Here is a 10,486-nt window from a genome sequence, read left to right on the forward strand (position 1 = left end):
AGGTATAGCCATTTCGAAAAGGCCATCATCCTTAGATAATTCTGACTGTTGGCAATTCTTGGACTTTGGGCCAATCACCAGGAGACTGTGAGTTCTAGTCCCAGCTTAGACATGAAAGCCAGCTGGGTGAACTTGAGCCAGTCAATCTCTCTCAGCTCAGGAAACAGCCAATGGCAAACCATTTCCAAATTCTTGTCAAGAAAACTACAGGGACTTTTCCAAGCAATGTCCAGCAATCAACAATGACTCAAAGAGGTGCACGCCCATCGTCTTTGTCAGCCATTCAATGTGTCCGACCCTCGGCTACATTATGGATCAGCCCCAGTGGTGGGATACAGATAATTTAACAAATGGCTCCTTGCCCTAATGTGTTCTTCCCACAACCAGTTCACCAAATTGAACAACCGGTTCTCCCGAACTGGTGCAAACTGGCTGAATCCCACCATTGATCAGTCCTCTCCATGACCTCTGTCTTGCACATCTGCCATGGTTATCCCAGTGTCACCTTTTATAGTGCCCAGCCAGCGGCACTAGGGTGGCCCCTTCATTTTCTGCTAATTATTCCCAGTGTGATTGATTGTTCGAGCAAGTCAGCTTTCATGACATCACCAAAATATGATGGCGATCTCTACTCCAAGCAATATTTTTGGTGAGGTTCGGTCTAGGACTTACTTGCTATTTTTGCAGTCTGCAGCAGGAGCCCCCAATCCGGGGCTACAGTCCCACTTACGTAAGTGGTGGGCGTGTGTGAGCACACTCTTGAGCAGAACCAACCCCTCCCCCTGCTCCCTGCTACTACCACCGCTGGTCCGCAAAGCCAGAAAGGTTGGAGACCACTGGTCTATGGTATGTGTAATGATCATTTCCAGCACCCCAATTCAAAGACACGCACCCTTCTCTCTGCCTTTTTCAGAGTCCAAGTTTCATAACTAATCTGCATTTGGTTGTGAGCAGGGATGGGATTCAAAAATCCCAACAACCGGTTCTCTGCCCGGTTGCTGGGTGGACATGGCCATGGTGGGCATAGCCTACCAGAACTTCCGGGAGGGCTGTTTTTCAGCTTTCCCAGAGTCCGGAGGCTTCCCTCGGGCCTCTGGGAGGGCAAAAACGGCTTCCTCCCGGGTTCCAGAGGGCCTCCAGAAGCTGGAAACTGGCCCATTTCTGAACTTCCAGGAGGTCTGTTTTTCACCCTCCCAGAGTCTCCGCGCAGACCCTGCACTTACCTGCATCCAAAATGAACCATGTGGAGACTCCTGGGAGGGGAGGGGCAGGGTGGGCAGGGCCAGCCGGTCGGTTCAGCTACTGGTTCAGCGAACCAGATGTAAATTTAAAAACCAGTTCGTGCGAACCAGCCCGAACCAGCTAAATCCCACCCCTGGTTTTGAAGCTAATGTCTTACTCTTCTGGAGGTTGCTCATGCCAGATATTGCAGTGTTTTTGTGTGTGGACGTGTGTGGGTGTACTTGTATGTACACAAACACAGCCTGGTTTAAGGTGCCACAAGTCTCCCTGTGGCTTGCTTTTGGGTAAGAGCGTAGAATAAGCGTGGTTCTCCTTTTGGTTGTTGTTGCATACCTCTCCCTATTTACAATCCGGAAACGTGTGTGCAATTTTTCAAAACTGATGCATGCCATCCTGAAATTAATTTGTCATCATAATTTTCCAACCACATCAAATTATGTCAACTCTAGCAGATTTGCCAGTAAGAAAAAACTGTGGGTTTCAGCGGGAAGCTTTTTACAGATAAGAGCAGACTATTTTGAAGATATGACATCAGCAGTTTATTTTTCTGGTGCTCTCACGTGTTAGTTGCAAAAAAAAAAAAAAAAGTTACAATCAAGCAGAATTTACCATCGTGGATTACTGGCATAGTTTGAAATCCTGCACTATTAGTCACAAGTTTTTTTTTTCTCCCTAAGGGCCCATAGAAGAATAGGCAAAAGTGGAATTGTCATCTATCGATTTAGTTTAGTGTTACCTGCCCCAGCTCATACACTTGGTTCCATGTAACCTTTGGCTCTCTGGTATGGAAGTTAGGAAGATGGATGGACAGATGGAAGGAAGGAAGGGAAGGGAGGGAGGGAGGGAGGGAAGGAGGGAGGGAGGGAGGGAGGGAGGAAGGAAGGAAGGAAGGAAGGAAGGAAGGAAGGAAGGAAGGAAGGAAGGAAGGAAGGAAGGAAGGAAGGAAGGAAGGAAGGAAGGAAGGAAAAATTGAAGCTCAGGGTTGAACTGTGGGGTCATTGGTGTTCTCTGAGCTTGGATGTTTTCTTATAGACATTTCACTACCCATCTAGGTAACATAATCAGTGCACTGTGCAGTAACACAACCTAAGCCCCGAATGAGACAATGCCTTGCCAGCTTAGAAGGAAATCAGAGGAATACAAGGAAGAGAATAATGAGAATACGAAAATGTCAAGAGCAGAGGTTTTGTCTCAATGGCAGGGGACAAGGTGTAGTCTTTGAGTTTTATTTGTGAGCTTCTTGGAAAAATCCAGTGGGCCAACAGGTGAAATAAGGCAGCCAGATGTATTTTTTAAATTTGACTCATCAGGACTCTTCTTACATTCTTCTTCTCACCAACAACATCTTCCATCCTGTCTCATCTTTCCAACCAAAGGGGAAAGATGACACAACAAATAAACCTCAGAGTTGGCCCTACAATTAAATTAAGGCAACTTTCTTGCAGCCCAATATTTCCTGTGGCTAAATATTTCAAATCCTCACAGATTAGGTGGCGCCACTTCAAAATAGGAACTTTCTTACCAGTTAATAACACTAATTAAAGCTGTTTTCTTTGTTACTGGCCATGGATTCTGGGGTGCAACCAACCAAACGGAAGGTGCAGTCCTGAGGGAGGCTAGTTTGGGGGATGTGTTAATTCATTTGCTATTCCATCTGCCTGGAATCTGTTAAGTTCGGAGGAAGGAGAGACTTAGCCAGGGCATTGCAAGCAACAAATACTTTATTAATAACAATAAAGGGCTGATTGAGCTCGCCAGCCTGGAACGGGCTCGCAACAACCAGCGGCTAACCGAACCCCGCAGCCTGCTTATATAGCCGGCTGCTGGGGTGGTCAGCCAATGGGGAGGCAGTAACGCCCCCCACAACTGGAACGGACCTGAGTGGGGACTGTGGATAGTCCCAGGGACATAACACCCCTTCCCCCCAGATGTGAACATGAGTAATCGTTCAAATAAGCCGGAGGTCTGTGCTGGCGCTCTGAGCGTCGTAGCTCGGGTGCGTTGGCCACTGGCCCAGAGCCTGATAGAGATGGCCGAACTGGTGAGGAAACGCGGGCATGCTCAGCGGACTGCGTTGGTACGGGGTAGAACAGCCGACTGGCAACGGTGTGTCCACGTAAGTTGGTTCGTGTGACATGCCCTCTGCGTGGTCTCTGTCTGGCTCCTCACTCAGTGATGCATGTGGAGGTGGTGGAGTATCTCCCGGGCTGAAGTTGAAGGGGTCTGGCTTGGTGCCTGTGTGTTGGGTTGTGCCCATGGTTCTGCGCAGGGTGTAGTGACTAGGCGCTACGAAGCTGGTCCAGGTGTCTCCTCCAGATGCGACCGTCGTCTAACTGGACTTTGTATGACCTGGGACCGGTGATGGCAATGACCACTCCAGGGATCCACAGTGGGTCTCCTGCATAGTTCCCGCGAAGATGTTCTCCTGCAAAACAAAACCTCTGCTCCCCGCTGAAGAAGCGAGGGGTGAGTCAGGGCAGTAATTAGGGTGTAGTCTATCTAACACGGTTCTTAGGCATCTGCCCATCAGTAGTTCAGCCGGGATTTATTAGTGACTGTGCACGGGGTTGCGTGTTGACCCAGCAAGAAACGGATAGTCTATGGTGCCAGTCTTCATTTCCGAATCTGGCCAATGCTTCCTTTGTGGTTCTAACGGCTCTCTCCGCCAACCCGTTGCTGGCGGGGTGAAAGGGAGCCGTGAAGATGTGACGGATGCCCAGGTTTGCGGCGAAACGGCTGAACTCTGTTGAGGCAAACTGGGGGCCGTTGTCCGAAACTATGGAGTCTGGAAGCCCGTGGGTCACGAACAGGCGGGTCAACACCTTGGTGACGGCTTGAGTGGTGGTGGTGGATAGTTGGGCCACATCAATCCACTTAGAGTATGAGTCCACCACCACCAAGAACATTCTGCCGTGAATTGGACCCGCTAAGTCAATGTGCAGTCTGGACCAGGGTGCGTTGGCGCTTTCCCACTTTGTGGGGGTGGTGATTGGAGGATGGTCTAGACTCCTGGCAGGATTGACACGAGCTTACCCATTTGCTGATGTCGTTGTCGAGGCCAGGCCACCACACGTAGCTGCGTGCCAACGCCTTCATCCTGACGATGCCAGGGTGGCCCTCGTGAAGTGCTTCCAAGACTCGGGTGCGCAGTTGGGCCGGGATGACCACTCTGGTGCCCCACAGCAAACAGCCCTGCAAACTGGATAATTCTTGTTGGCGTATTTTAAAGGGTGTGAATTCGTTAGAAATACTCGTGCCCGGCCACCCCCTCCTCACCCAGTCCAGTACCTGGGCAACCATTTTGTCCTTTTTGGATTTGGTGGCGATGTCGAGGGCAGTGACCGGAAGGTCGAGCTGGGTGACCTCAAAGATTGCGTGGACTGGGGCCGGATCTTCAGCTGGAGCAGGCAGGGGGCAGCGGCTGAGAGCGTCTGCATGGCTTAAGGTTTTTCCTGGGCGGTGTATGAGTTTATACGAATAGGCTGCCAAGAATAGGGTCCACCTTGTCATTCTTGGGGACAGCACTTGTGGGGTTTGTTTGTCGCCGGCCAGGAGACCCAGGAGAGGCTTATGGTCCGTGACTAGTTCGAAAGAGCGGCCAAACAGAAATTCATGAAATTTCTTAACTGCTGCTACGGCAGCTAAAGCCTCCTTGTCTATCTGGCTATAGTTCCGCTCTGTTGACGAGAGGGTTCTAGAAAAGAAGGCGATTGGTGCCTCGTAGCCATTTGGTAGTCTGTGGCTTAAAACAGCTCCAATCCCGAAAGGGGATGCGTCAGCTGCCAACACTAGTGGAAGATGGGGTCAAACTGAATAAGTACTGCGTTAGAAGTGAGTAACAATTTGACTGCGTGAAAAGCAGTGTCTTCCTTGTGACCCCAGTGCCAAGGAGAGTTTTTATCTAAGAGCCTGTGGAGAGGCTCAGCTACTGAAGCTTTATGGGGCAGGAATGATGCGTAAAAGTTCAATAACCCCAAGAAGGCTTGTAACTCTGCTTTGGTTGTAGGTGTGGGTGCTTCATGGATTGCCTTAACCTTGGACTCCAGGGGGTGAATACCTGAGACGTCAATTTTATAGCCCAGAAAGTCTACCTGTCTAGTGGCAATGGCACATTTCTCCCTTTTTAATTTGAGCCCATGCTGTCTAAACCTATCTAACGCTGCTCGAACTCTCTGGAAAAGTTGGGGTCTGTCCCTGGCCGAGATTAAAATGTCGTCGAAGTAGGGCACTACGCCAGGGAGACCCTGGAGTATGCGCTCCATGAGGGACTGGAAAATGCCCGGGGCAACGCTTACGCCAAATTGGAGACGCTTGCAGCGAACCGTGGGTGACGATGGTTTGCAGTTCGGCTGTTTGATTATCAACAGGGAACTGCTGATACACTTGAGACATGTCCAACTTGGCGAAAATGTTGCCGGGTTCAAAAGTGTGTAATAGATGTTGTATGACAGGGACTGGGTAAGCGCTAACTTGTAAAAATTTGTTGATTGTGGTTTTATAGTCCGAGCAAATTCTCAGACTGCCATCCTTCTTGAGGGGGGTGACGATGGGCGTCTCCCACTTGGCGAAGTCTGTTGGTTCAATGACCCCTTGCTTCAATAACTTGTCTAGTTCAGCATCCAGTTTAGGCCAGATGGCGAATGGAACTCTGCGGGGTTTGAGTCTAATTGGCACTGCCTGTGGGTCTACTGTGAATGAGATGGGGGTACCGTTATAGCATCCCAGCTCATTGCTGAATACGTCTGAGTAGTCAGCGAATAAGGAGTCGGTGTCAGAGGTGGAGACAGCATGGACTCCTGTTAGCCCTAGGCCGAGATGGGGAAACCAATCAAGCCCCAGTAGAGAGGGGAGGTTGCCGCTAACTACCACTAGAGGCAGGTAGCCTTTGAAAGCTTTAAAATTAACATGGAACTTGCCTCTGCCAAGTACTGGAATGTCCTTCCCCTGGTAGTCCCTCAAGGAGAGCTGGCACTTCTGGAGTTGGTTCCTGGACAGCTTGGGCTGTAGCTTCTTGAGGGTGTTCCATGAAATAATTGAGAGCGCTGACCCCGTGTCAATCTCCATTCGACATGATTTACCTTCTAATAGGACAGAGAGTGAGATTTTACTAATGGCATTGCAGGTATGTTTAGCAAAATGGCGAGAGCGACAGTTTAGTACTTGCCTTTGTGGACCCGATCGTGAGAAGGAGGAGGGCCCCTCGTGCGTGGGACAGCGAGCAGCTTGGCAGACTCTGGCTATGTGCCCCTTTTTGAGGCAATTGTTGCAGGTGGCTCCCTTGAACTTCCAGGTGGCCCTTGGATGAGATCCGCCACAGGACAGGCACAGGGTGATGTGTTTAGGCGGATGGCTGCTTTCTTGCCTGGCTCCTACCTGTGGTTGTCTGGTCTGAGCAAGGCGGTGGATGTCGGCCTGGTCGCTGGAACCCTCTGTGTTGACCACCTCTTCTGAATGGATGGTGGCAGCGGGTTGTTTGTGCACAGGGCCTTGGATTTCTGTGGCTGATTGGGTAGCCAACTCTGATGCCAAGGCTTCCTCGACGGCTTGGGCGAGGTTGAGGTCCTTCTTGGCCAATAGACGTCTTTGGAGGTGGAGGTCCTTGACCCCGCATACGAGCTGGTCGAGGAGCATGTCATCAAGATAGCTCCCGAACCTGCAATGGAGTGCTGCAGTCCTCAAGGCTGCCATGTATTGGTTGATAGACTCTTTTTCAGTCTGTTTCCTCATGCGGAAGGTGAACCTCCTGGCAATCTGTGAGGGTCTAGGAGAATAATGGTTAGTGAGAATTTCTAATAGTTCAGTCCAGGGGACGTTTTTTAACTCACGTGGAGCTACCAGGGCTGTGGCCGTGTCAAAAACGATGGCCCCGCAGTAGCTCAGAAAAAATGATTTCTTCCGGTGTTCCCCCGCATCAGCCAGCCCAATGGCGTCGATATAATGAATAAAACGGTTCTTATATGACTCCCACTTCTCCTCATCCGGTTTGAACGACGGGAAGGCTGGGTGGGAGTTCATGATGAAATCCTCGTTTGGTGACCTGTTGAGAAAATCTCTCTGGGTAGCAGTAGGAAAGGTTTTTTGTGCCTGCAATAGGCTAGTGACTTCAGCTCTGGAGAGGTGTTTTTACAACTCTCACTTCTCTCTCTGGGACTGCTGGTGTTTAGGCTGCAATGGCCGATGGCAGCGTTTTTTGAATTTCGCGCCTAACTTCAGCTCTCAGCACCGTACTGTTACTAGACGGGAAATTCAACTGACAGCCATTTGAATTTCCCGCCTTTTAGAATGAGCGGCTGCGGCTCGCAGCGCTTCACTTCCTACTGTAGCAGGCTAGCCAACGGCTACAGGCGTCTCTCTTGCTTTCGTTAGTTCGCTGACCGCTTTCTCTCTGGCTGCGGCTCAGCGTTCGCTGCAGGCTTAGCAAACGGTTACAGCGTTTTTTCACTTTCACTCGTTCGCTTTCGTTGCCGGCTGATCGCTCTCTCTCTAGCTGGGATCAGCGGCTAGTGACTCAGCGGTTGCGTTATGCCTCTGGAAAGGATCCCACCCTCGTTGCCAGTGTTAAGTTCGGAGGAAGGAGAGACTTAGCCAGGGCATTGCAAGCAACAAATACTTTATTAATAACAATAAAGGGCTGATTGAGCTCGCCAGCCTGGAACGGGCTCGCAACAACCAGCGGTTAACAACCCCGCAGCCTGCTTATATAGCCGGCTGCTGGGGTGGTCAGCCAATGGGGAGGCAGTAACGCCCCCACAACTGGAACGGACCTGAGTGGGGACTGTGGATAGTCCCAGGGACATAACAGAATCCACACTGTATAATGGACATTAATACAATTGAACAAGTCCAAAGGTATTTCACAAGAAGAGTCCTCCACTCCTCAGCTCGCAATAGAATATCTTATGCCACCAGGCTTCAAATTTTGGACCTGGACAACTTAGAACTACGCTGCCTACGGTCTGACTTAAGCTTAGTACATGAAATTGTCCGCTTCAATGTCCTACCTGTCAACGACTACTTCAGCTTCAACTGCAATAACCCACAGGCAAACAATGGATACAAACTCAATGTAAACTGCTCCAAACTCGATTGCAGAACATTTGACTTCAGCAACAGAGTAGTCAGTGCCTGGAACTCACTCGCTGACTCTGTTGTTACATCCTCAACCCCCCCAAAAACTTTAACCTTAAACTGTCTACTGTGGACCTCACTCCATTCCTAAGAGGTCTGTAAGGGGGCGTGCATAAGTGCACCAGCCTACCTACCATCCCTGTCCTACTGTTCCAATTTATTCGTACTCAATTATTCTGTATATACTTATACCTGTTTATACTTATATGTTTATATTTTATGTTCATACTTGTTTTCTCATACATGCTTGACAAACTCAACTAAACTAAAATAAATAAAAACAAATAAATTTGCCTTTTAACAGAAGAAGCCATTGCTTTTCAACCCAACTGTGTATTATCAAAGTCTCAATAGAAGTCACTTCCTGAGGCTAAGAAGGAAATTAGGATATTTCTGCAATTGTAAAAGCAGAAGTAGTATTTGTGAGGAGAAAGCATGATCATTTGGACCTAATTGTCAAATACAATCAACGCATTACAGAATAACAGAGTTGGAAGGGACCTTAGAGGTCTTCTAGGCCAACCTTCTTTCCAAGCAAGAAACCTTATACCGTTCTGGACAACTGGCTGTCCAATCTCTTCTTGAAAACGTCCAGTGATGGTGCACCCAGTATTTCTGGAGGCAAGCAGTTCCACTGATTAATTGTTCTCACTGACAAAAAATTTCTCCTTAATTCTTTTGCACTGACCTTTGTGAATACATACTTGCCAAATTCTTTTTGGTCTCTTAGCTAGAATCATAATCAACAATTTGTAGTCATTATTCAGTAATGATATTGGCCTACAGTTTCCCATGAAAGTCAAATCTTGTCCCTCATTACGTATTAGTGCTATATAGACCTCTTTCTAATACTCAGGCATTTTTTCCTTCCTCTAAAATAGAATCCATTTTGTTTTGCAAAGGTTGTAAAAGTTCATCCTCAAAACACTTACAATAAGAACTTGATAATCTATCTGGTCCAGGCATCCTTCATAGATTAATCTTTTTAATGGCTTCAGAAACTTCCCTTATTGTTATAGATCCATTCATAATATGTTTCTGTTCCTTTGCGATCCGCAGTGAATTTTATTTCTTTAGATAGTTATCTATTTTCTCCAGAAGGATGCCATTTCCTTTATACATGTTAGAATAACATTGATGTAATGCTTTTTATATAGCCACATTATAATAGAGTACCTCTCTCTCTCTGGTAATTTCAATATCAGTATGTTTTCTTTTTTACATTTTTCCCCTATCTTGGTAAACTAACTATTACTAATTTCTTTTTCTTTTCTTCTTTTACTTTATTGGTACCTTGGTACTCAACTGCTTTGAAATTCATTGAATTTGGTACTCAACACATTTTGGCATGAAGATTTTGTCCCAATATTCATCATTTGTTTGGTACTCAACACACAAGCTAGAACCTGTCTGCGTCAATTGCCTTATGACTCATTACATTATCCTTCATGGGAAAATTTGATAATTGCCCTTTTTGGTACTTATCATGCCTCCCAGAACCAATTAACAATGAGTACTGAAGTACCACTGTATTAATATGTGTTAGCTTTTATCTTCCTTTTTAAATTTGTATATATGATTTTATGTTTAAGTTCACTCTGATGCTGAATGAACCTTCAAGCAAGATATGCTGCTTGACATTAGAAATTGGAATGCCAATTTTGGTAAAAGTAAGGAGGAAAACATTAATTGGATTATATGTCCTAAGAAACAGAAATGAAGTCGAATGACTTCTGTGCGTGCCATTCCAATGATTTCAATCAGAATAGATCTGGAAGGGACCTTGGAGGTCTTCTAGTCCAGCCCCCTGCTCAAACAGGAGAACCTATACCATTTCAGATAAGTGATAGTCTAGAATCTAGACTCTTCTTAAAATCCTCCCATGATGGAGCGCCCACAATTTCTGAAGGCAAAGCTGTTCCACAGATTAATTGTCCTCATTGTTAAGAAGTTGCTCCTTAATTCCAGGTTGCTTCTCTCCTTGATTAGTTTCCATCCATTGTTTATTGTCCTGCCCTCTGGTGCTTTGGAGAATAATTTGACCCCCTCTTCTATGGGGCAGCCCCTCAAAGACTGGAATCCTGCGATCATGTTACCCGCTGGTCCTTCTTTTCTT

Source organism: Pseudonaja textilis, chromosome 10 (genome assembly GCF_049901715.1).
Source record: "Pseudonaja textilis isolate UNSWEBS1 chromosome 10, rPseTex1.2, whole genome shotgun sequence".
NCBI lineage: Eukaryota > Metazoa > Chordata > Lepidosauria > Squamata > Elapidae > Pseudonaja > Pseudonaja textilis.